The 27,445-nt window shown below is 51.1% G+C and overlaps 1 pseudogene; it reads left to right on the forward strand.

The window, feature by feature from the left end:
• LOC138671841 (zinc finger protein 850-like) overlaps window positions 1-27,445 on the forward strand; it is a 187,626-nt pseudogene that overhangs the window by 70,933 nt on the left and 89,248 nt on the right.

A 27,445-nucleotide genomic window follows, 5' to 3' on the forward strand; every position in this document is an offset into this window, starting at 1 on the left:
TTCTTGTAACATTTGTTTTGCTGCAGCGAGTGTGGCCTTGAAAGTGGTGAGGAACTGTCTGAATGCCATGAAGTGGTCGTTGGAGTGGTATCTTTTCCATCTCCGCTCAGCAACCCTGGTAGCCCGTCTCAGTTCTTTGGTCAGGCTGGTGTGCCAGGGCTGTCTGTTGATTTTGCGAACTTTGGTATGTGTGAGAGGGGCAACTGATTCCAGAGCTACAGCTATTGTGGTGTTATATAAAGCGGCAGCTGCATCCAGATTGTGTAAGGAACTTATGTCTGTGAGAGAGGGGAGGGATTCAGACAGTGAGTGTAGGTCAAGGTGTTTAAGATTTCTGCGAGGGTGTGCAAGTTTGTGGAGTGGGGATTCTGGACATGGAGTGGAGAGGGAAGAGAATATAAGTATTTTGTGGTCAGAAAGAGGAAGAGGTGAGTTAGAGAGGTTAGATAGAGGGTAGAGGTGGGTGAAGATGAGGTCCAATGTGTGTCCATCTTTGTGAGTGGCTGCAGAAGACCATTGATTGAGGCCGAAGGAGGAAATGAGATATAGAAGTTTAGTGGCAGCTAAGAGGGAAGTGTCAATGGGGAAGTTGAAGTTGTCCAAGATGATAGTGGGGTATGAGGGGTTGACCCGCTTAGCTGCTTCCTCAGGTAGACACGGGAACACTTTGGTGGTGAAGCACCTGCTGGTTTATTGAAGTCAGCATACACCAAGGCAGGGTTCACAAAACAAAAACAGCCTTTCTGGCTTAACGAAAAAACAAAACAAAGTTTAACAGAGTCCTTTTCTCTGCAGGTCTCCACCTGTAGGCACCTGGCAATGTCCTCCACTCCTTCTTGTAGCTATGTGGGAGTACTTCCTCTCCAAAGACACCACACAGACTGCCTCACATGTCCAGGTATTTAACCAGGACCATGTGATGATTACATGATTGTGACATCACCACAGGTCCTGTTAGTACACATGCCGGGTGTCGGCTGCAGGAAATGATATGGTGAGCACTCTCCCTCCCACTCTATGAGTGTTCACATGAAACCATCCCATGTATGCAGCTTACATTAACCCTCCCAACACTTAGTGTGCTGGAGAAAAAATATCCTGGTTTCATACCACTGACGCCAACATGCGGAGTGACACATATCTCCCCTTGTACACTGTGACAGTGACCCTGACACAGGAGATGTCAGCGGAAAGGAAATAAAGTAGCCAGGTGGTGAAGTGGTCGAAGAAGGTGGTGGCCGGCCCTGGGAGGTTGTGATTGACAGCCAGTTGGAGGTTGGAGGGGGAGTAGATGCACAGATGTAACAGAGGGTGGCAGTGGGATTGGGGTGAAGGAGCAGTTTTCTGATAGGAGAAAACCAACTCCTCCACCATGCTTGCTGCTGGGGATGTGGGAAAGGTGGAATCCTCCACACAAAAGTGCAGCAGGAGAGGCTGTGTCAGAGGGGGTGAGCCAGGTTTCGGTGATGGCGAGGAAGGAAAGTTTGTTAGTAATAAAAAGATCTTTTGTTAGCATTTGGGGAGGTTCGAAAATGTAGCAGTAATTTTTCATTTTTTCAAGGAAATTTACAAAATTTATTTTTTAAGGGTCCTATCCATGTTGAATTGACTTTAGGGGTCCTATATATTGGAAACCCCCTAAAAGTTATAACATTTTAAAAACAGCACCCCCTGACATATTGAAAACTGCAGTCAGGTAGTTTATTAACCCTTCCAGTGATTTTCAAAAATTAATGCAAAGTGGCATGACAGAAATGAAAATGTGTATTTTTACCACCTAAATTCCACTAACAGCTGAACAGGTTACAACAGCCGTCAAACTCTAAGGCTGTTATATGATTGTGAATTGCCTTCGCAATCAACAGGACCACACAATCATGATCTGAGGGCACAGATTGGGATAAAGAGGAAGCCCCCACACTCTGTTAACCATTTATATGATATAGTCAGTATTGACACTCGGCATCTAAGGGGTTAAACAGATTTGAACGGTGCAAACACTGATCTGGCTGATGCAGCAAGTTGTCACCTATAGTGGACAGCCGACAGCTGCTGGATTGTCACCTGTATGGGGATGATAGTCTCTTATATCTTAGGTCAGTTAAAAGGCGTATTGGCGGTCATTAAGGGGTTAATTCTGAGCTCCACACTTTTATGATACACTTATGTGATGCACTGGGCAGACTGACTATTTGCTATATTATAAATTCCCTATACAGTACTTCTCCCTATACAGCTAATCCATATGTGCTTTCTCGATCACCATGACAGAACCATGAGGGGATCTTCCTTTTAAAGGGAATCTGTCACCTGAATTTGGCGGGACCGGTTTTCGGTCATATGGGCGGAGTTTTCGGGTGTTCGATTCACTCTTTCCTTACCCGCTGGCTGCATGCTGCCCGCAATATTGGATTGACGTTCATTCTATGTCCTCCGTAGTACACGCCTGCGCAAGGCAATCTTTGTAGTTTTGTTTTTTATTTTTTTCATATCTTTAAACACTTTTTTCATACCTTTTACTGACTTAAATAGTTCTCTTAGGGAACTTGAGGCTGTGATCGTATGATAACTTGTGCTATACACAGCGAAGCCTCAGCACTATGTATGGCAGAAATTAGAATCTGCTTCCAGCTGGCGTGGGGGGTTAATTCCCGTTGTCAGTGATTGACAGTGGGATTTAATTGGTTAACAGCAGTGGACAGAGCCCCGCTCCACCAGTGGCTGTTAAAGGTACAAGATGGCTGATTAAATCAGCCGTCATGTGCAGAAAATGATTCGGACACGACCTTTGACACAAATATACATCAAAGTTCGTGAAGAGGTTAAAGACATGAGTTGTCTCTGTTAAAAGAAGAGTTGAGAACCCAGGTAAAAGCATTAAAGGAGACAAACAAAGAGAGGCAAGACAAGAGGTCATTTCTAAACTGGAGACACAAAATGTTCAGTTGATAAAGAATGAGGAGATCCAGGAGGCGACCAACTCGGTGCTATCCATGGATGAAAGTCTGTGACAGGAGGGAATAGTCAACTGTGTGAAATGGAGAGGACAGGTCTAAGGATCCCAAAAGATATTCTTCCATTAATTCCAAATCCTCTTTTTTTCAGGTTCCCTTTAGGGTGAAGAGCAGCTGAAGTTTTCTTTATACAAGATGGGCCTTTCCATCAACGATCCCCTGAAGATGGAGCAGGACAGAAGCCACACAGCTGCTCGGATATTAGACCTCACCCTGGAGATAATCTACTGGATCACTGGAGAGGTGAGATCTTCACATCACTCTGATCTCTAGGAATAAAGCAGGGAAATGACGGGAAAGGTGAAGGATCCTTAGAATAGATGTAGTGATCGTCGTCTCCTCATACACAGGATCACACAGTGGTGAAGACGTCGTCTGGGGAGTGTGTGACCTCCCGTGAATCAGGAGGACGGAGCAGGACCCCAAGTGACATCACCGAGCCTCCACCTCATTCACTGATCAATGAGCAGAAGATCCTAGAACTGACCCACAGGATCACTGAGCTGCTGAGCGGAGAGGTGAGCGCTGCCGGGAATGCTGGGACATTATATAATAACGCCGGGGGAGGAGTCTGCTAATGGCGGGTCATTGTGTGTGTCAGGTTCCTATAAGGTGTCAGGACGTCACCATCTATTTCTCCATGGAGGAGTGGGAGTATATAGAAGGACACAAGGATCTGTACAAGAACGTCATGATGGAGGATCACCAGCCCCTCACATCTCCGGGTAAGAGGAGACCATACTGATTATAGAGGAGAAGCCGGGTCTGAGGTCCCCTAGACTCCCCATCATCTGATCATCACATGTAGACGATGTATTCAGTCACTGTGTATACTTCCTATAGATGAGTCCAGTCAGAGAAATCCACCAGAGAGAAGTCCCAGTCCTCTGTATTCCCAGGGTCGTCCAGAGGAGAAGCAGAATGTCCTCCTGGATCATCAGGTAGATGGAGCTCAGGTTCCTAGACTGACGTAATTAAGCTTTGGCTTTTCTTCTTCATCTGATATAAGATAAACTGCTGTTTTGTCTTTTTTTCTTATATCTAATGTGGGATCTCAGCAGGAAGATCATGGTGACAAAACAACTGGACTTGACAAACCCTTATCCGAGTCGGTGAATGGTAAGAGCCTTTCAGAAATCTTGATTTTTTTTTCCATTGGTTCGTTGTCTGTATTTTTTTTAATGGACAACGGGGGTGAATATAAACTTGAACACCCTTGGATGTGGTCACAGTGACCAGTGTGGTAACTCGGGGTCAGTGTTGGGGATTCTACTTATTAGCGGAGTAATATTAGCCACAGGATGTCAGCACAGCTATGAGGTCAGTGTTGGTAATGTAGATATGCTTTATGAAAGGTATTAGATAATATGCAATAAAGGATGGAGAATGATGGATCTGGTGGAAAATATGTGGAATTAAGATTTAAAACTGTCTGAATAATAAAAAACAGAAGGTGGTTTATTCACGGACTGCATTGTGTCCCCAAATTTTTGTATGTTTATTAATGACCTTGTAGAAGACTTACAAAATGCATTATTATAATTGTTGTATTTTATTACGTATTTTACTTGTGTGCTTAGATGAGGTTGTTCCAGCACCAATACCAAAAATGACTTGTGTGCTCGCAGGACATATAATGTAAATGTACTGTGTCCATCTCTGATCTGTTTATTGTGTTTTGATATATTTCTTGCTTTTGTAGATTTTTCACATAAAAATTATAAAATAACATCGAAGGGAATTTTTTTTTTTCAGGAGAAGATTGGATGAGTAGCTTCCATGGAGATCTACACTTATCTCCTTTTTATGAAGCCAATGACAATCAATTACAGACTTTCAAAAGTAGCACTGGAGATAAACTTGATAATGGTTTCACATGTTCGGATTGTGGGAAGCATTTTAAAAAGAAATCAAATCTTACTATGCATAAGAGGAGTCACAGGCATGAAAAGCCATTTTTGTGTTCTGAATGTGGGAAGCGTTTTATTATTAAATCAATTCTTGTTGCACATCAGAGAATACACACAGGAGAGAAGCCATATCCATGTTTAGAATGTGGGAAATGTTTTACTCAGAAGAAAGATCTTGTTGTACATCAAAGAATTCACACAGGAGAGAAGCCATATCCGTGTTCAGAATGTGGGAAGTGTTTTAACCAGAAGTCAGATCTTGTTGTACATCAAAGAATTCACACAGGAGAGAAGCCATTTTTATGTCCAAAATGTGGGAAGTGTTTTAGTCACAGATCAAATTTTATGCAGCATGTGAGAATTCACACAGGGGAGAAGCCATTTTCATGTCCAATATGTGGGAAGTGTTTTAGTCACAGATCAAGTTTTATGCAGCATGTGAGAACTCACACAGGAGAGAAGCCATATCCGTGTTCAGAATGTGGGAAATGTTTTACCCAGAAGTCAGATCTTGTTGTACATCAAAGAATTCACACAGGGGAGAAGCCATTTTCATGTCTTGTATGTGGGAAGTGTTTTAATCAGAGATCACATCTAATGGAACATTTAAAAACTCACACAGGGGAGAAGCCGTTTTCGTGCTCAGAATGTGGGAAGTGTTTCATCCATAAATCCAATCTTATTGACCATCTCAGAACGCACACAGGGGAGAAGCCATTTTCATGCTCAGAATGTGGAAAATGTTTCAAACGTCTATCTGCTCTTATTAAACATCAGAAGTCACACAAGGGAAAAGACGTTTAATATTATTGTAGAATTTGTTTTGTCGAGATGCCTGCTAGTGTGTAACGTAACTACTATGTAGAAAACCATTACTGCTAACTCAGCAATGTTTATCTTGAGCTCAGTGATGGCTGGTGTGTGATATTCACTGAAATCCTCATTTGTAGCTGAACTGGAACAGAAAATTCCCGTATTGGGAATATCTGAGGTTTACTTGAGTAGATCAAGAACAATTTGTTTCAGAATTTATGCAATAAAGTTATCATTAACTATGGGACTCAGTGGTGTTGTAATGTATATGACACATTTGGCTTTAATGAGAAATAAGATTTGATGACATCTTTTTAAATAAAATTGATTCTACTGTACTACAAAACCCGAAGCTGACTGGTGGCCATGTAACACTTACTACCCCACTGACGAGCTGAATGAAGGGACTGCGATGATAAAATGAGTGCTACATCACTTTCAATGTTTTCAAGACTTTTTGAAGACACTTTTTTTTTTGTTTGTGGGTGGGGGTATTTTGCCTCTTCATTGCGGAGGCATTGGAAATTAAAGCATTGGCACATTGGGAGTTAACTTTTTTATAGGGAACCTGTCAGCAGGATTGTGCTCAGTAACTACAGTGTCAGGTCGGCACCGTTATATTGATTACAGTGATACCTGGTGATATCCGTCTTGTGGTTGTTGTGTAATCGGGATTTGCAGTGAGGGATCAGTATGAATACCTTTAACAGAGCACCACATACAGCCCCACCTCCGGCCCCACCCACAGGACACCCCGGAGCACGAGACCCTCATTAACTGAAATCTACACATACAGATTAAACAACAACCACAAGACGGATTTCATCAACCAATATATAATTTTAATCAGTATAACGGCACCGACCTGACACCGTCTGTAGGTTCCTCAGCACAATCCTGCTGACAGGTTCCCTTTAAGTTCAAATTGGTGTTGTTAGTTTTCACTGGGAGTGTGTACTTCTTCTCCTTGTATGATTCTAACCAATCACAAGCAGGCAGCAATATCCTAGAGAGAGAACAAGCCCCCACCATGTCGCCTGGTCTAGAGGAAGAAGCGCTTCTTCAGCAGGAGCTGCTGCTATACAGCCAGAAGCCTGAATTTCCACTGTAACTGGGGTCACTATACAGAGGAAATCAGCCACGAAAAGAATGCACCCTTATTTTAACCCCTTACCCCCAAGGGTGGTTTGCACATTAATGACCGGGCCAATTTTTACAATTCTGACCACTATCCCTTTATGAGGTTATAACTCTGGAACCGTTCAACGGATCCCGGTGATTCTGACATTGTTTTCTCGTGACATATTGTACTTCATGATAGTGGTATAATTTTCTTTGATATTACCTGCGTTTATTTGTGAAAAAAAAATGGAAATTTGGCAAAATTGTTTGACAATGTTGCAATTTTCCAACTTTGAATTTTCATGCCCTTAAATCCGAGATATGTCAAACAAAATACTTAAAAAGTAACATTTCCCACATGTCTCCTTTACATCAGCACAATTTTGGAACCAAAATTATTTTTGTTAGGGAGTTATAAGGGTTAAAGGTTGACCAGCGATTTCGCATTTTTACAACACCACTTTTTTTTATAGACTACATTACATTTGAAGTCACAAAAGAGAATAGTAAAACCAAAAACACTCAGTTTGAAAAAATGTTGCAGTAATCCGCAAGTGCTAGTAAAAGATGTAAAAAACAGGGTATTTGGTTGATACGTTTTTTGCAAAAAATGTATACTAAGCTGCTCTACCAATCTTCACGGTATACCCTTATCAGAGCAGTCCTAACTAATGTATGCAATCCCTATCTGATGTATTTAAAAACCTGATCATCTGTATATAACCTGTGTGAACAGGGTTCAGAGAGGAAAAATCCATGTGTGCATACAGGGTAGAACAGCTTTTGTGCAGATAGCCCAAGAGGAGTGGTGGAACTCCCCAGTCTTGTAGACACAAGAGAACAATTATGGAAACAGGAACACATGGGCTACTTGCACAGTGAACAAGTCTGTATGATCATTACATTTGAAGTCACTTTGAGGGGTCTATATGATAGAAAATACCCAAAAGTGACACCATTCTAAAAACTCAAAACCAGATTCAAGAAGTTTATTAACCCTTCAGGTGTTTCACAGGAATTCTTGGAATGTTTAAAAAAATATTAACATTAACTTTTTTCATAAAAAAATTAATTCAGATCCAATTTGTTATATTTTACCAAGGGTAACAGGAGAAATCGAGCCCCAAAAGTAGTTGTACAATTTCTCCTGACTATGCCGATGCCCCATATGTGGGGGTAAACCACTGTTTGCGCGCATGGCAGAGCATCATTTGACTTTTCAATGCAAAATTGGCTGGAGTTGAGATCGGACTCCATGTCATGTTTGGAGAGCCCCCGATGTGCCTAAACATTGAAACCCCCCACAAGTGACACCATTTTGGAACGTATACCCCCTAATGAAATTACCTAGATGTGTGGTGAGTACTTTGATCCCCAAGTGCTTCACAGAAGTTTATAACGTAGAGCCATAAAAATAAAAAATATTTCGCCCCCAATTTTTTACTTTCCCAAAGGTAACAGGAGAAATTGGACCATAAAAGTTGTTGTACAATTTGTCCTGAATACGCTGATACCACATATGTGGGGTAAGCCACTGTTTGGGTGCATGGCAGAGCTCGCAAGGGAAGGAGCGCCATTTGACTTTTCAATGCAAAATTGGCTGGAATTGAGATTGGTTGCCATGTTGCGTTTGGAGAGCCCCTGATGTGCCTAAACAGTGGAAACCCCCCACAAGTGACACCATATTGGAAAGTAGACCCCCTAAGGAACTTATCTAGATGTGTGGTGAGCACTTTGAACCCCCAAGTGCTTCACAGAAGTTTATAATGTAGAGCCGTAAAGATAAAGAATCATATTTTTTTCACAAAAATAATTTTTTCACCCCCAATTTTTTATTTTCCCAAGGGTAACAGGAGAAATTGGACCTCAAAAGTTGTTGTGCAATTTGTCCTGAGTACACTGACACCCCATATGTGGGGGTAAACCACTGTTTGGGCGCATGGCAGAGCTTGGAAAGGAAGGAGCTCCACTTTGGAATGCAGACTTAGATGGATTGGTCTGCAGGCGTCACGTTGCATTTGCAGAGCCCCTGATGTACCTAAACAGTAGAAACCCACAAGTGACCCCATATTGGAAACTAGACCCCCCAAGGAACTTATCTAGATGTGTGGTGAGCACTTTGAACCCCGAAGTGCTTCACAGAAGTTTATAATGTGTAGGGATTCGGACAGAAATCCGAGAGTGGACCCTCTGGGTCGTGACTCTAGAGCCCCCGGGGTCGAGTGGACCAGATGGAATCACCCCCTATACAGGGAGTGTTAGGAGCAGGACCTCGGGGGAATGGAGACACAACAGCTAGAGCCAAAGGGACGACCCAAGAGAAAGAAGGAGAGCACAGAGCTATTGGAATGGTGGGGAATAATAGGAAAACAGGACTTAACTGATAATGACAGGAACACGAGACGATGCAGGACACGGCAGGAACACAGGACTTGGCAGTAGACGGCAGGTACACGGAACTTGGCAGGACACAGCAGGAACACGGAACTTGGCAGGACACAGCAGGAACACGGAACTTGGCAGGACACAGCAGGAACACGGAACTTGGCAGGACACAGCACTGAGACAAAGCGAGAACTAAGCAGGGAAAAGATACTGATACAGAGGAGCCTAGGGCATAGGGACACTGACGGCAGACAGTGCACCTACAAAGCAAAGGCGTCTTGCCTGGAAAGACGCCGGGAAGAAATACCCGATGGGCGCCGCCATGTTGGGGTTGAGCCTTTGGGTCGCGACCTCCCAGAGGGCTCAGCGACGGAGGAGACGCGACCGCGCATGCGTAGAGAGACCGGACGCCGTGAGCCGGCGAAGGAGGAGGCAGAGCGGCGAGGGACAGGATCGAGAGTGCGCCGAGGGATGGAAGAAGGCGGGTAAGTATGTGCAGTGGACGTGACAGTACCCCCCTCCTTAGTCCCCCTCTTTTTAAGGCTAGAAAGGAATCTTTTCATGATAAGAGGAGCATTGATGTTCTTTCGAGGCTCCCAGGACCTCTCCTCAGGGCCCAATCCCTCCCAATCAATCAAAAAATAGGTTTTACCCCTAACTACCTTTTTGGCAAGAATATCTTTAACATTAAAGATTCCATCAGAGGTACAGAGCTGAGGAGAAAGAGAGGTAGCGGAGTGAAAACGATTAAAGACTGCGGGCTTGAGAAGAGATACATGGAAGGCATTGGGAATGCGTAAAGAGGCAGGTAGTTTCAATTTGTAGGAAACATCATTAATGCGACCCAAGATAGGAAAAGGACCAATATAGCGAGGGCCTAGTTTGTAAGAGGGGATTTTGAGCTTGATATAGCGAGAGGAGAGCCAAACTTTATCACCCGGAGAATATGGAGGAGCATCCAAACGCCTCTTATCAGCAAATCTTTTCATATTATGGCTAGCTCTCTCAAGAGCCTCTTTAGTCTCACTCTAAATCTTAGAGAATTCCCGGGACAAGAAATCCGCTGCCGGTACCCCCGAGGAGAGAGAATCAGGAAGAGGAATGCTCGGATGTTGACCATAGACTACAAAAAAGGGAGATTTGGAGGAAGACTCACTGGGAAGATTGTTATATGAGAACTCAGCCCAGGGGAGAAGGGAGACCCAATCATCTTGATGTGCATTGGAAAAATGTCGCAAGTATGTAGTCAGGACTTGATTAACTCGCTCCACTTGACCGTTGGACTGAGGGTGATAAGCGGAAGAGAAGTCCAGGTTAATTTTCAATAGACTGCAGAGAGCTCTCCAAAAACGTGAGGTAAATTGTACTCCGCGGTCTGGGACAATATGATGTGGAAAACCATGAAGACGGAAGACTTGGTGTAAAAAGATTTTTGCCAACTCAGGAGCAGAAGGCAGACTAGGCAACGCGATGAAGTGAGCCATCTTAGAGAAGCGATCCTCAACAACTAGGATGACAGAGCAACTCGAGGAACAAGGTAGATCAGTGATGAAGTCCATAGCGATATGACTCCAAGGGACGGAAGGCACAGGCAGAGGATGCAGGAGACCGGAAGGAAGCTGCCTAGGGACCTTATTTTTGGCACAAGAAGAACAAGAAGCAATAAATTCGGTGACGTCTTGTCGGAGAGATGGCCACCAGTGGTGCCGAAAGATAAGGGAAAGTGTCTTCTTGACTCCTACATGTCCTGCAATCTTGGAGGAATGACCCCAACGTAAAACTCTCTCCTTGTCTTGATTAGACACAAGAGTCTTGCCAGGAGGAGTTGAAATCACTCTTAGAGGAGCAAGAGTGACGATCTTCGCAGGATCAATGATGTGAGCCGGAGAGTCCTCAATGTCCTGAGGCTGAAAGGATCTTGAAAGAGCATCTGCTTTGACATTCTTATTTCCGGGTCGGAAATTAAGTTCAAATTCAAATCGTCCGAAGAATAAAGACCATCTGGCTTGTCGTGGATTTAGTCTTTGGGCAGACTGAACATAGGCCAGATTCTTGTGGTCTGTGTAAATGGTGAATGGATGAAGAGACCCCTCAAGGAGATAACGCCACTCTTCTAAGGCTAACTTGATAGCCAATAGTTCTTTATCCCCAATGGAGTAGTTACGCTCAGGAGGAGAAAAGGCTTTAGAAAAAAAACCACAGGTCACCAAATGTCCGGACGAAGATCTTTGCAAAAGTACTGCTCCGGCTCCAACAGAGGATGCGTCGACTTCAAGGACAAACGGTCTATTAGCATCAGGACGATGAAGCACAGGGGCTGTAGCGAAACTTTGTTTAAGGGACTGAAAGGCCTCTTCAGCCTCAGGGGTCCAAAGACTGGAGTTGACTCCCTTGTGAACTAGGGCAGAGATAGGCTGGGTAATGGAAGAAAAATGAGGAATAAATTGTCTATAGTAGTTGGCAAAGCCAAGAAAACGTTGGATTGCTTTTGTTCCAAGAGGACGAGGCCAATTCAGGACAGCAGAAACCTTCTCTGGATCCATCTCTAAGCCAGATCTTGAGACAATATATCCAAGGAAGGGAAGTGAGGATTGCTCAAAGACGCACTTCTCAATCTTAGCGAACAGATGATTCTCCCTTAGCCGTTGCAGAACACGGCGGACATCTCGTCTATGAGAGGAGAGATCCGGAGAAAAGATGAGAATGTCGTCAAGGTAAACTACGACAGAGGAGTAGAGAAGATCCCGAAATACATCGTTCACAAATTCCTGGAAAACCGCAGGAGCGTTGCAGAGACCAAACGGCATAACCAAGTATTCATAGTGACCGTCACGAGTAGTGTTGAGCGATACCTTCCGATATCGGAAAGTATCGGTATCGGTTTGGATCGGCCGATATTCAAAAAATATCGGATATCGCCGATACCGATACCCGATCCCAATGCAAGTCAATGGGACCAAAATATCGGAATTAAAATAAACCCTTTCTTTCCTTGTAGGTTCATTCTACATGAAGGAAAACAACTAAGAATAATGCCGGATGTATTTGGGGAGGTGGCGGAGACATTAAAGTCATAGAGGTTTATCCCAATCAAATAGAATAGCATGTTTTTTGTTTTTTTTTAAGACGTTCGGAGTGACAAAGATATTGACTATGTAAATTTTTTTTTTATTTTGTCAGATATTGATGTTTCACTATTCCACGCCCTTCCCCTTCTTTTTTTTCTTTTTTTTTTTCTTTTCCCACACTTTCATCTTCATCATCATCAGCATCTTTGACATCAACTTCTTCACCTTATTCATCTTCTTCTTCATCTTCTACCTATTTTTTTTTTTTTATTACATTCTTCATATTCATTTTATTCAACTATTATTATTCTTCTTATTCTACATATTCTTTTTATTCCACTGTTATTATTCTTCCTATTCTACTTCTTCATCATATTCTCATTTGTGACAGGCATTCCCGTAGTTGTTATCTATAAAAGTTGGAAGATTACACCTTCCGTTCTGCCAGTCACAAAAGTTACATTTGTCCGCGTTCAGTTTGGCCTGCAGCATCAGGCTTTATCCAGGGGCACCACGAGGAGGAACGGACTCACCCCCATACACTGCTTAGTCTTCTTCTGCATATAATTTAGATAATATCTTTTGCTCTGATATTAAGTCTTATGCTTAATGTTCTTCTGCTCTTTGTTCTGCAGCCTCTTGTTCTTCTGCTTCTCGGTCTTCCATGTTGTCGTCTCCAGGGTCGTCGTCTCCAGTGTCGTCATCTCCGCCGTCGTCGTCGTCGTCATCGGGGTGGTCTTCCGTGTCGTCGTCATCGTGGTGGTCTTCCGGGTCGTCGACGTTAGGGTCTTCAACTTGGAAATGTAGCAGAAGGTACAAGAAGGCTGAGAAAATGCCAAGAACCAGCTGATGGAACTGGAACTCGGATGGCTACCCGAAGGTTCAAGAGCCTATGGAACTACCGAGGACCAGCTGACGTTACTGGAACCCGGTTACTAAGCAGGAGGTACCCGTGCTAAAAAGCACTACCAAGGACCGCCTGACGTTGACGGAACTCGGATACCCAGAAGGAGGCACCTAAGCCAAAGGCTCTGCCCGGAACCAGCTGACGTTACTGGAACCAGGATGGGGAGCAGAAGGTACAAGAGCAAAAGACACTGCCGAGAACCAGCTGACGGTACTGGAACCCGGATGGGTAGCCGAAGGTCCAAGAGCCAATGGAACTACCGAGGACCAGCTGACGTTACTGGAACCCGGTTACTAAGCAGGAGGTACCCGTGCCTGAAAGCACTACCAAGGACCACCTGACGTTGGTGGAACTTGGATACCCAGAAGGAGGCACCTAAGCCAAAGGCTCTGCCCGGAACCAGCTGACGGTACTGGAACCAGGATGGGGAGCAGAAGGTACAAGAGCAAAAGACACTGCCGAGAACCAGCTGACGGTGCTGGAACCAGGTGGTGGACCCGAAGGCCCACAGGAGAGGAGAGAACAGCTAGGCCGCGAGGCAGCCGCAGTTACCGAACCCCAACAGTCCTACAGGGGGAGCTGGGCCTACTGGCACTACATAACCAGCCTTGACTACCAGTTCACGCAGCCCACATAGGAAGCTCCTAAACTGGAGGCACCCTGGAGTTGGCTAACTCGACCGCACCACGACGGGGCAAGCATAGGCGTCTCAGTGAAGTTGACACAACCCGGAAACAGCTGACGGTGCTGAAACCAGGCTTGGCACGAGGGAGTACCTGTGACAAGAACACTGCTGAGAACCAGCTGGCGGTGCTGGAACCCGGATGCGTTGCCCCAGTGTGCAAGAGCCAATGGCACGACCGAGGACCAGCTGACGGTGCTGGAACCCGGTTACTAAGCTGTAGGTGCCCGCGCTTAAAAGCACTACCAAGGACCGCCTGGCGTTGGCGGAACTCGGATACCCAGGAGGAGGCACCTAAGCCAAAGGCTCGGCCCGGAACCAGCTGACGGTGCTGGAACCAGGTGGTGGACCCCAAGGCCCACAGGAGAGGAGAGAACAGCTAGGCCGCGAGGCAGCCGCAGTTACCGAACCCCAACAGTCCTACAGGGGGAGCTGGGCCTACTGGCACTACAGAACCAGCCTTGACTACCAGTTCACGCAGCCCACATAGGAAGCTCCTAAACTGGAGGCACCCTGGAGTTGGCTAACCCGACCGCACCACGACGAGGCAAGCATAGGTGTCTCAGTGAGCTTGACACAACCCGGAAACAGCTGACGGTGCTGAAACCAGGCTTGGCACGAGGGAGTACCTGTGACAAAAACACTGCCGAGAACCAGCTGGCGGTGCTGGAACCCGGATGCGTTGCCCCAGTGTGCAAGAGCCAATGGCACGACCGAGGACCAGCTGACGGTGCTGGAACCCGGTTACTAAGCTGTAGGTGCCCGCGCTTAAAAGCACTACCAAGGACCGCCTGGCGTTGGCGGAACTCGGATACCCAGGAGGAGGCACCTAAGCCAAAGGCTCGGCCCGGAACCAGCTGACGGTGCTGGAACCAGGTGGTGGACCCGAAGGTCCACAGGAGAGGAGAGAACAGCTAGGCCGCGAGGCAGCCGCAGTTACCGAACCCCAACAGTCCTACAGGGGGAGCTGGGCCTACTGGCACTACAGAACCAGCCTTGACTACCAGTTCACGCAGCCCACATAGGAAGCTCCTAAACTGGAGGCACCCTGGAGTTGGCTAACCCGACCGCACCACGACGAGGCAAGCATAGGTGTCTCAGTGAGCTTGACACAACCCGGAAACAGCTGACGGTGCTGAAACCAGGCTTGGCACGAGGGAGTACCTGTGACAAAAACACTGCCGAGAACCAGCTGGCGGTGCTGGAACCCGGATGCGTTGCCCCAGTGTGCAAGAGCCAATGGCACGACCGAGGACCAGCTGACGGTGCTGGAACCCGGTTACTAAGCTGTAGGTGCCCGCGCTTAAAAGCACTACCAAGGACCGCCTGGCGTTGGCGGAACTCGGATACCCAGGAGGAGGCACCTAAGCCAAAGGCTCGGCCCGGAACCAGCTGACGGTGCTGGAACCAGGTGGTGGACCCCAAGGCCCACAGGAGAGGAGAGAACAGCTAGGCCGCGAGGCAGCCGCAGTTACCGAACCCCAACAGTCCTACAGGGGGAGCTGGGCCTACTGGCACTACAGAACCAGCCTTGACTACCAGTTCACGCAGCCCACATAGGAAGCTCCTAAACTGGAGGCACCCTGGAGTTGGCTAACCCGACCGCACCACGACGAGGCAAGCATAGGTGTCTCAGTGAGCTTGACACAACCCGGAAACAGCTGACGGTGCTGAAACCAGGCTTGGCACGAGGGAGTACCTGTGACAAAAACACTGCCGAGAACCAGCTGGCGGTGCTGGAACCCGGATGCGTTGCCCCAGTGTGCAAGAGCCAATGGCACGACCGAGGACCAGCTGACGGTGCTGGAACCCGGTTACTAAGCTGTAGGTGCCCGCGCTTAAAAGCACTACCAAGGACCGCCTGGCGTTGGCGGAACTCGGATACCCAGGAGGAGGCACCTAAGCCAAAGGCTCGGCCCGGAACCAGCTGACGGTGCTGGAACCAGGTGGTGGACCCGAAGGTCCACAGGAGAGGAGAGAACAGCTAGGCCGCGAGGCAGCCGCAGTTACCGAACCCCAACAGTCCTACAGGGGGAGCTGGGCCTACTGGCACTACAGAACCAGCCTTGACTACCAGTTCACGCAGCCCACATAGGAAGCTCCTAAACTGGAGGCACCCTGGAGTTGGCTAACCCGACCGCACCACGACGAGGCAAGCATAGGTGTCTCAGTGAGCTTGACACAACCCGGAAACAGCTGACGGTGCTGAAACCAGGCTTGGCACGAGGGAGTACCTGTGACAAAAACACTGCCGAGAACCAGCTGGCGGTGCTGGAACCCGGATGCGTTGCCCCAGTGTGCAAGAGCCAATGGCACGACCGAGGACCAGCTGACGGTGCTGGAACCCGGTTACTAAGCTGTAGGTGCCCGCGCTTAAAAGCACTACCAAGGACCGCCTGGCGTTGGCGGAACTCGGATACCCAGGAGGAGGCACCTAAGCCAAAGGCTCGGCCCGGAACCAGCTGACGGTGCTGGAACCAGGTGGTGGACCCCAAGGCCCACAGGAGAGGAGAGAACAGCTAGGCCGCGAGGCAGCCGCAGTTACCGAACCCCAACAGTCCTACAGGGGGAGCTGGGCCTACTGGCACTACAGAACCAGCCTTGACTACCAGTTCACGCAGCCCACATAGGAAGCTCCTAAACTGGAGGCACCCTGGAGTTGGCTAACCCGACCGCACCACGACGAGGCAAGCATAGGTGTCTCAGTGAGCTTGACACAACCCGGAAACAGCTGACGGTGCTGAAACCAGGCTTGGCACGAGGGAGTACCTGTGACAAAAACACTGCCGAGAACCAGCTGGCGGTGCTGGAACCCGGATGCGTTGCCCCAGTGTGCAAGAGCCAATGGCACGACCGAGGACCAGCTGACGGTGCTGGAACCCGGTTACTAAGCTGTAGGTGCCCGCGCTTAAAAGCACTACCAAGGACCGCCTGGCGTTGGCGGAACTCGGATACCCAGGAGGAGGCACCTAAGCCAAAGGCTCGGCCCGGAACCAGCTGACGGTGCTGGAACCAGGTGGTGGACCCGAAGGTCCACAGGAGAGGAGAGAACAGCTAGGCCGCGAGGCAGCCGCAGTTACCGAACCCCAACAGTCCTACAGGGGGAGCTGGGCCTACTGGCACTACAGAACCAGCCTTGACTACCAGTTCACGCAGCCCACATAGGAAGCTCCTAAACTGGAGGCACCCTGGAGTTGGCTAACCCGACCGCACCACGACGAGGCAAGCATAGGTGTCTCAGTGAGCTTGACACAACCCGGAAACAGCTGACGGTGCTGAAACCAGGCTTGGCACGAGGGAGTACCTGTGACAAAAACACTGCCGAGAACCAGCTGGCGGTGCTGGAACCCGGATGCGTTGCCCCAGTGTGCAAGAGCCAATGGCACGACCGAGGACCAGCTGACGGTGCTGGAACCCGGTTACTAAGCTGTAGGTGCCCGCGCTTAAAAGCACTACCAAGGACCGCCTGGCGTTGGCGGAACTCGGATACCCAGGAGGAGGCACCTAAGCCAAAGGCTCGGCCCGGAACCAGCTGACGGTGCTGGAACCAGGTGGTGGACCCCAAGGCCCACAGGAGAGGAGAGAACAGCTAGGCCGCGAGGCAGCCGCAGTTACCGAACCCCAACAGTCCTACAGGGGGAGCTGGGCCTACTGGCACTACAGAACCAGCCTTGACTACCAGTTCACGCAGCCCACATAGGAAGCTCCTAAACTGGAGGCACCCTGGAGTTGGCTAACCCGACCGCACCACGACGAGGCAAGCATAGGTGTCTCAGTGAGCTTGACACAACCCGGAAACAGCTGACGGTGCTGAAACCAGGCTTGGCACGAGGGAGTACCTGTGACAAAAACACTGCCGAGAACCAGCTGGCGGTGCTGGAACCCGGATGCGTTGCCCCAGTGTGCAAGAGCCAATGGCACGACCGAGGACCAGCTGACGGTGCTGGAACCCGGTTACTAAGCTGTAGGTGCCCGCGCTTAAAAGCACTACCAAGGACCGCCTGGCGTTGGCGGAACTCGGATACCCAGGAGGAGGCACCTAAGCCAAAGGCTCGGCCCGGAACCAGCTGACGGTGCTGGAACCAGGTGGTGGACCCGAAGGTCCACAGGAGAGGAGAGAACAGCTAGGCCGCGAGGCAGCCGCAGTTACCGAACCCCAACAGTCCTACAGGGGGAGCTGGGCCTACTGGCACTACAGAACCAGCCTTGACTACCAGTTCACGCAGCCCACATAGGAAGCTCCTAAACTGGAGGCACCCTGGAGTTGGCTAACCCGACCGCACCACGACGAGGCAAGCATAGGTGTCTCAGTGAGCTTGACACAACCCGGAAACAGCTGACGGTGCTGAAACCAGGCTTGGCACGAGGGAGTACCTGTGACAAAAACACTGCCGAGAACCAGCTGGCGGTGCTGGAACCCGGATGCGTTGCCCCAGTGTGCAAGAGCCAATGGCACGACCGAGGACCAGCTGACGGTGCTGGAACCCGGTTACTAAGCTGTAGGTGCCCGCGCTTAAAAGCACTACCAAGGACCGCCTGGCGTTGGCGGAACTCGGATACCCAGGAGGAGGCACCTAAGCCAAAGGCTCGGCCCGGAACCAGCTGACGGTGCTGGAACCAGGTGGTGGACCCCAAGGCCCACAGGAGAGGAGAGAACAGCTAGGCCGCGAGGCAGCCGCAGTTACCGAACCCCAACAGTCCTACAGGGGGAGCTGGGCCTACTGGCACTACAGAACCAGCCTTGACTACCAGTTCACGCAGCCCACATAGGAAGCTCCTAAACTGGAGGCACCCTGGAGTTGGCTAACCCGACCGCACCACGACGAGGCAAGCATAGGTGTCTCAGTGAGCTTGACACAACCCGGAAACAGCTGACGGTGCTGAAACCAGGCTTGGCACGAGGGAGTACCTGTGACAAAAACACTGCCGAGAACCAGCTGGCGGTGCTGGAACCCGGATGCGTTGCCCCAGTGTGCAAGAGCCAATGGCACGACCGAGGACCAGCTGACGGTGCTGGAACCCGGTTACTAAGCTGTAGGTGCCCGCGCTTAAAAGCACTACCAAGGACCGCCTGGCGTTGGCGGAACTCGGATACCCAGGAGGAGGCACCTAAGCCAAAGGCTCGGCCCGGAACCAGCTGACGGTGCTGGAACCAGGTGGTGGACCCGAAGGTCCACAGGAGAGGAGAGAACAGCTAGGCCGCGAGGCAGCCGCAGTTACCGAACCCCAACAGTCCTACAGGGGGAGCTGGGCCTACTGGCACTACAGAACCAGCCTTGACTACCAGTTCACGCAGCCCACATAGGAAGCTCCTAAACTGGAGGCACCCTGGAGTTGGCTAACCCGACCGCACCACGACGAGGCAAGCATAGGTGTCTCAGTGAGCTTGACACAACCCGGAAACAGCTGACGGTGCTGAAACCAGGCTTGGCACGAGGGAGTACCTGTGACAAAAACACTGCCGAGAACCAGCTGGCAGTGCTGGAACCCGGATGCGTTGCCCCAGTGTGCAAGAGCCAATGGCACGACCGAGGACCAGCTGACGGTGCTGGAACCCGGTTACTAAGCTGTAGGTGCCCGCGCTTAAAAGCACTACCAAGGACCGCCTGGCGTTGGCGGAACTCGGATACCCAGGAGGAGGCACCTAAGCCAAAGGCTCGGCCCGGAACCAGCTGACGGTGCTGGAACCAGGTGGTGGACCCCAAGGCCCACAGGAGAGGAGAGAACAGCTAGGCCGCGAGGCAGCCGCAGTTACCGAACCCCAACAGTCCTACAGGGGGAGCTGGGCCTACTGGCACTACAGAACCAGCCTTGACTACCAGTTCACGCAGCCCACATAGGAAGCTCCTAAACTGGAGGCACCCTGGAGTTGGCTAACCCGACCGCACCACGACGAGGCAAGCATAGGTGTCTCAGTGAGCTTGACACAACCCGGAAACAGCTGACGGTGCTGAAACCAGGCTTGGCACGAGGGAGTACCTGTGACAAAAACACTGCCGAGAACCAGCTGGCGGTGCTGGAACCCGGATGCGTTGCCCCAGTGTGCAAGAGCCAATGGCACGACCGAGGACCAGCTGACGGTGCTGGAACCCGGTTACTAAGCTGTAGGTGCCCGCGCTTAAAAGCACTACCAAGGACCGCCTGGCGTTGGCGGAACTCGGATACCCAGGAGGAGGCACCTAAGCCAAAGGCTCGGCCCGGAACCAGCTGACGGTGCTGGAACCAGGTGGTGGACCCGAAGGTCCACAGGAGAGGAGAGAACAGCTAGGCCGCGAGGCAGCCGCAGTTACCGAACCCCAACAGTCCTACAGGGGGAGCTGGGCCTACTGGCACTACAGAACCAGCCTTGACTACCAGTTCACGCAGCCCACATAGGAAGCTCCTAAACTGGAGGCACCCTGGAGTTGGCTAACCCGACCGCACCACGACGAGGCAAGCATAGGTGTCTCAGTGAGCTTGACACAACCCGGAAACAGCTGACGGTGCTGAAACCAGGCTTGGCACGAGGGAGTACCTGTGACAAAAACACTGCCGAGAACCAGCTGGCGGTGCTGGAACCCGGATGCGTTGCCCCAGTGTGCAAGAGCCAATGGCACGACCGAGGACCAGCTGACGGTGCTGGAACCCGGTTACTAAGCTGTAGGTGCCCGCGCTTAAAAGCACTACCAAGGACCGCCTGGCGTTGGCGGAACTCGGATACCCAGGAGGAGGCACCTAAGCCAAAGGCTCGGCCCGGAACCAGCTGACGGTGCTGGAACCAGGTGGTGGACCCCAAGGCCCACAGGAGAGGAGAGAACAGCTAGGCCGCGAGGCAGCCGCAGTTACCGAACCCCAACAGTCCTACAGGGGGAGCTGGGCCTACTGGCACTACAGAACCAGCCTTGACTACCAGTTCACGCAGCCCACATAGGAAGCTCCTAAACTGGAGGCACCCTGGAGTTGGCTAACCCGACCGCACCACGACGAGGCAAGCATAGGTGTCTCAGTGAGCTTGACACAACCCGGAAACAGCTGACGGTGCTGAAACCAGGCTTGGCACGAGGGAGTACCTGTGACAAAAACACTGCCGAGAACCAGCTGGCGGTGCTGGAACCCGGATGCGTTGCCCCAGTGTGCAAGAGCCAATGGCACGACCGAGGACCAGCTGACGGTGCTGGAACCCGGTTACTAAGCTGTAGGTGCCCGCGCTTAAAAGCACTACCAAGGACCGCCTGGCGTTGGCGGAACTCGGATACCCAGGAGGAGGCACCTAAGCCAAAGGCTCGGCCCGGAACCAGCTGACGGTGCTGGAACCAGGTGGTGGACCCGAAGGTCCACAGGAGAGGAGAGAACAGCTAGGCCGCGAGGCAGCCGCAGTTACCGAACCCCAACAGTCCTACAGGGGGAGCTGGGCCTACTGGCACTACAGAACCAGCCTTGACTACCAGTTCACGCAGCCCACATAGGAAGCTCCTAAACTGGAGGCACCCTGGAGTTGGCTAACCCGACCGCACCACGACGAGGCAAGCATAGGTGTCTCAGTGAGCTTGACACAACCCGGAAACAGCTGACGGTGCTGAAACCAGGCTTGGCACGAGGGAGTACCTGTGACAAAAACACTGCCGAGAACCAGCTGGCGGTGCTGGAACCCGGATGCGTTGCCCCAGTGTGCAAGAGCCAATGGCACGACCGAGGACCAGCTGACGGTGCTGGAACCCGGTTACTAAGCTGTAGGTGCCCGCGCTTAAAAGCACTACCAAGGACCGCCTGGCGTTGGCGGAACTCGGATACCCAGGAGGAGGCACCTAAGCCAAAGGCTCGGCCCGGAACCAGCTGACGGTGCTGGAACCAGGTGGTGGACCCCAAGGCCCACAGGAGAGGAGAGAACAGCTAGGCCGCGAGGCAGCCGCAGTTACCGAACCCCAACAGTCCTACAGGGGGAGCTGGGCCTACTGGCACTACAGAACCAGCCTTGACTACCAGTTCACGCAGCCCACATAGGAAGCTCCTAAACTGGAGGCACCCTGGAGTTGGCTAACCCGACCGCACCACGACGAGGCAAGCATAGGTGTCTCAGTGAGCTTGACACAACCCGGAAACAGCTGACGGTGCTGAAACCAGGCTTGGCACGAGGGAGTACCTGTGACAAAAACACTGCCGAGAACCAGCTGGCGGTGCTGGAACCCGGATGCGTTGCCCCAGTGTGCAAGAGCCAATGGCACGACCGAGGACCAGCTGACGGTGCTGGAACCCGGTTACTAAGCTGTAGGTGCCCGCGCTTAAAAGCACTACCAAGGACCGCCTGGCGTTGGCGGAACTCGGATACCCAGGAGGAGGCACCTAAGCCAAAGGCTCGGCCCGGAACCAGCTGACGGTGCTGGAACCAGGTGGTGGACCCGAAGGTCCACAGGAGAGGAGAGAACAGCTAGGCCGCGAGGCAGCCGCAGTTACCGAACCCCAACAGTCCTACAGGGGGAGCTGGGCCTACTGGCACTACAGAACCAGCCTTGACTACCAGTTCACGCAGCCCACATAGGAAGCTCCTAAACTGGAGGCACCCTGGAGTTGGCTAACCCGACCGCACCACGACGAGGCAAGCATAGGTGTCTCAGTGAGCTTGACACAACCCGGAAACAGCTGACGGTGCTGAAACCAGGCTTGGCACGAGGGAGTACCTGTGACAAAAACACTGCCGAGAACCAGCTGGCGGTGCTGGAACCCGGATGCGTTGCCCCAGTGTGCAAGAGCCAATGGCACGACCGAGGACCAGCTGACGGTGCTGGAACCCGGTTACTAAGCTGTAGGTGCCCGCGCTTAAAAGCACTACCAAGGACCGCCTGGCGTTGGCGGAACTCGGATACCCAGGAGGAGGCACCTAAGCCAAAGGCTCGGCCCGGAACCAGCTGACGGTGCTGGAACCAGGTGGTGGACCCCAAGGCCCACAGGAGAGGAGAGAACAGCTAGGCCGCGAGGCAGCCGCAGTTACCGAACCCCAACAGTCCTACAGGGGGAGCTGGGCCTACTGGCACTACAGAACCAGCCTTGACTACCAGTTCACGCAGCCCACATAGGAAGCTCCTAAACTGGAGGCACCCTGGAGTTGGCTAACCCGACCGCACCACGACGAGGCAAGCATAGGTGTCTCAGTGAGCTTGACACAACCCGGAAACAGCTGACGGTGCTGAAACCAGGCTTGGCACGAGGGAGTACCTGTGACAAAAACACTGCCGAGAACCAGCTGGCGGTGCTGGAACCCGGATGCGTTGCCCCAGTGTGCAAGAGCCAATGGCACGACCGAGGACCAGCTGACGGTGCTGGAACCCGGTTACTAAGCTGTAGGTGCCCGCGCTTAAAAGCACTACCAAGGACCGCCTGGCGTTGGCGGAACTCGGATACCCAGGAGGAGGCACCTAAGCCAAAGGCTCGGCCCGGAACCAGCTGACGGTGCTGGAACCAGGTGGTGGACCCCAAGGCCCACAGGAGAGGAGAGAACAGCTAGGCCGCGAGGCAGCCGCAGTTACCGAACCCCAACAGTCCTACAGGGGGAGCTGGGCCTACTGGCACTACAGAACCAGCCTTGACTACCAGTTCACGCAGCCCACATAGGAAGCTCCTAAACTGGAGGCACCCTGGAGTTGGCTAACTCGACCGCACCACGACGGGGCAAGCATAGGCGTCTCAGTGAAGTTGACACAACCCGGAAACAGCTGACGGTGCTGAAACCAGGCTTGGCACGAGGGAGTACCTGTGACAAGAACACTGCCGAGAACCAGCTGGCGGTGCTGGAACCCGGATGCGTTGCCTTGCCTATTAAAGATTGTCTTCCTAGAGCCCCAACTAGCGGTGTTGGAGCAAAGGGTAAGCAGGGGGAGATGAGTGTAGGCCGAAGCCTGCACTGGAGGCAGCTTTGTGTCTGCGTTGCGTTTGCAGGACACTTTGCCGGCTACACACTGGGGGAACAGCTGGCGTTGCTGAACCCCACTAACACAATGGCGTGTGTTTTTCTCTGTGCAGCTAGCACTTGCGGGCAAAAACTAGCGATGTTAGAGCCCGTGTTGAAGCAGGAGGAGGAGGAGAGGAGCAGAGTGTAGGCCGAAGCTTAGTTGAACCAATTTCAAAGGAAACCTTTAACCCCCCCCTCAGGTGTTACAAAGTACAAGAGACACACCTTGTGCAGTATTAATGCTGCACAAGTGAAAGGTTGCTCTATTAATTTGTCTACTTGCACACGCTGAATGAAAGACATACACAATTTACCCCATTCTACAGTCAAACTGTAGTGGATGCGTGACTTGGTTTTTTGATGAGACGCAGCACAGGTGTCCAAAATAACGCCTTTGTGCTTGGAGCAGCTTCCTGAGCGTTGTTATTTGCTGTACAGGAGTCTGCGCTCTTGTGTTATCCCTTGGCAATGCCCTGTTAGCGCTGCCCATCTTATGACATCATTTCATGTTGGCCGGTGCGGTTAACGATGGCCATAAATCCCAGACCCACAGTGTCTTTTCATAAAGCCACACTGCGGTGCTGGGATTCGTGGCCTTGAGCAGTAAATATTTTGGCCGCTCACACACGTCCTTACACCTGCTTCAGACTGGGCGGCCTCTGCTGATCCCTTCTTGCATGCCGCGGCCATGAGGCTGCACAGTCTGAAGAAGGCTGAAGGAGATGAGTTAAGACAGGCGAAGATATGCACTGCTCGTGCCCATCAATCACACCCTCGCAGTCAAAATAATTAAGACAACGAGGAGCATTTTATTCAGGCAGGGCGGACGAACAGGCGCAAGTAGCCAACCAATGATGTCAGAAGACGGGAAGCGCTACCAAGGGGGGTGCTGCGTATCATTAGAAAGGAAAGTCACACCTCAGGGACAGTGGAATGGTCTCAAAGAGACACATTTTGTACGTGTTGAGTTCCACGTGGGCAAGGAGAAAACATCAGCCACCTTGTACAAATGCAGCAGTACTGCTGTACAAGGTGGCTGTTATACATAGAAACACCTGGGGGTGGGGGCCAGGCTCCCTTCAATTTCAGTTCATGTGCCTGCGTGGCGTTTGCAGGTCACGTTGCAAGCTGCACAGCAGGGGAACAGCTGGCGGTGCTGAACCCCACTAACACATTGGCTGGTGTTTTTCTCTGTGCAGCTAGCATTTCCGGGCAAAAACTAGCGGTGTTTGAGCCCAGGGTCAGCAGGAGGAGGAGGAGAGGAGCAAAGTGTAGGCCGAAGCCTGCACTGGTGGCAGCTTTTGGTCGGTTGTGCCAGCGTGGCTTGTGCTGGACACGATGCCGGCTACACAGCGGGGGAACAGCTGGCGGTGCTGAACCCCACTAACACATTGGCTGGTGTTTTTCTCTGTGCAGCTAGCATTTCCGGGCAAAAACTAGCGGTGTTTGAGCCCAGGGTCAGCAGGAGGAGGAGGAGAGGAGCAAAGTGTAGGCCGAAGCCTGCACTGGTGGCAGCTTTTGGTCGGTTGTGCCAGCGTGGCTTGTGCTGGACACGATGCCGGCTACACAGCGGGGGAACAGCTGGCGTTGCTGAACCCCACTAACACATTGGCTGGTGTTTTTCTCTGTGCAGCTAGCATTTCCGGGCAAAAACTAGCGTTGTTACAGCCCAGGGTCAGCAGGAGGAGGAGAGGAGCAGAGTGTAGGCCGAAGCCTAGTTGCACCAATTTCAAAGGTTACCTTTAACCCCCCCTCAGGTGTTACAAAGAACAAGAGCCACTCCTTCTGCAGCATTAATGCTGCACAAGTAAAAGGTTGCTCTATTAATTTGTCTACTTGCACAAGCTGAATGCAACACGTAGACTATTTAGCCCATTATACTGTTTAACAGTAGTGGAGGCGTGACTTGTCTTTTTAAAGAAAAGCAGCACAGGTGTCGAAAACACCTTTTTGCATGGGCGCAGCTTCCTGAGCGTTGTTAGTTGCTGTACAGGAGTCTGCGCTCTTGTGATCCTTTGGCCATGCGCTGTGAGCGCTTCCTGTCTTATGACCTCATTTCATGTTGGCCGTTGCGGTTAGCGATGGACATGAATCCCAGACCCACAGTGTGTTTTTAAAAAATCACACTGCGGTGCTGGGATTCGTGCCCTGGTGCAGTAAATATGTTTGCCGCTCACACATGTCCTTACACCTGCTTCAGACTGGACGGCCTCATCTGATCCCTTATCGCATGCCGCGGCCATGAGGCCGCACAGTCAGAAGAAGGCGGAAGGAGGGGAGTGAAAACAGGGGAACATATGCACTGCTCGTGCCCATCAATCACACCCTCGCAGTCAAAATATATGAGACAACGGGGGGCGTTGTGTCGGGCAGGGGGGACGCACAGGCACAGCCAGCCAACCAATGATGTCAGGAGACGGGCAGCGCTAACAATGGGGGTGCTGCGTGTCATTAAAAAGGAAAGTCACACCTCAGGGACATTGTAATGGTCTGTAATGAGACACATTTTGTACTTGTTGAGTTCCACGTGTGCAAGGAGAAAAAGTCAGCCACCTTGTACAAATGCAGCAGTACTGCTGTACAAGGTGGCTGTTATACATAGAAACACCTGGGGGGGTGGGGGGCAGGCTCCCTTCAATTTCAGTTCATGTGCCTGCGTGGCGTTTGCAGGTCACGTTGCAAGCTACACAGCAGGGGAACAGCTGGCGTTGCTGAACCCCACTGACACATTGACTGGTGTTTTTCTCTGTGCAGATTGCATGTCCGGGCAAAAACTAGCGGTGTTAGAGCCCAGGGTCAGCAGGAGGAGGAGGAGAGGAGCAAAGTGTAGGCCGAAGCCTGCACTGGTGGCAGCTTTTGTTCTGTTGTGCCAGCGTGGCTTGTGCTGGACACGTTGCCGACTACACAGCAGGGGAACAGCTGGCGGTGCTGAACCCCACTAACACATTGGCTGGTGTTTTTCTCTGTGCAGCTAGCATTTCCGGGCAAAAACTAGCGGTGTTTGAGCCCAGGGTCAGCAGGAGGAGTAGAGGAGCAGAGTGTAGGCCGAAGCCTAGTTGAACCAATTTCAAAGGTTACCTTTAACCCCCCCCTCAGGTGTTGCAAGGTACAAGAGCCACACCTTGAACAGCATTAATGATGCACAAGTCAAAGGTTGCTCTATTTAATTTTGCTCCTTGCACACGCTGAATTAAACACGTACACTATTTAGCCCATTATACTGTCAAACAGTTGTGGAGGCGTGACTTGTCTTTTTAACGAGACGCAGCACAGGTGTCAAAATTTGCACCTAGGTACTGGGCGCAGATTCCTGAGCGTTGTTATTTGCTGTACAGGAGTCTGCGCTCTTGTGTTATCCCTTGGCAATACCCTGTTAGTGCAGGCCGTCTCATGACCTCATTTCATGTTGGCCGGTGCGGTTAACGATGGCCATAAATCCCAGACCCACAGTGGCTTTTCCTAAAGTCACACTGCGGTGCTGGGATTCGTGGCCTTGTGCAGTAAATATGTTCGCCGCTCACACATGTCCTTACACCTGCTTCAGACTGGGCGGCCTCAGCTGATCCCTTATCGCATGCCGCGGCCATGAGGCCGCACAGTCAGAAGAAGGCGGAAGGAGGGG

The sequence above is a fragment of the Ranitomeya imitator genome, chromosome 3, assembly GCF_032444005.1.
Source record: "Ranitomeya imitator isolate aRanImi1 chromosome 3, aRanImi1.pri, whole genome shotgun sequence".
NCBI classification, from domain to species: domain Eukaryota; kingdom Metazoa; phylum Chordata; class Amphibia; order Anura; family Dendrobatidae; genus Ranitomeya; species Ranitomeya imitator.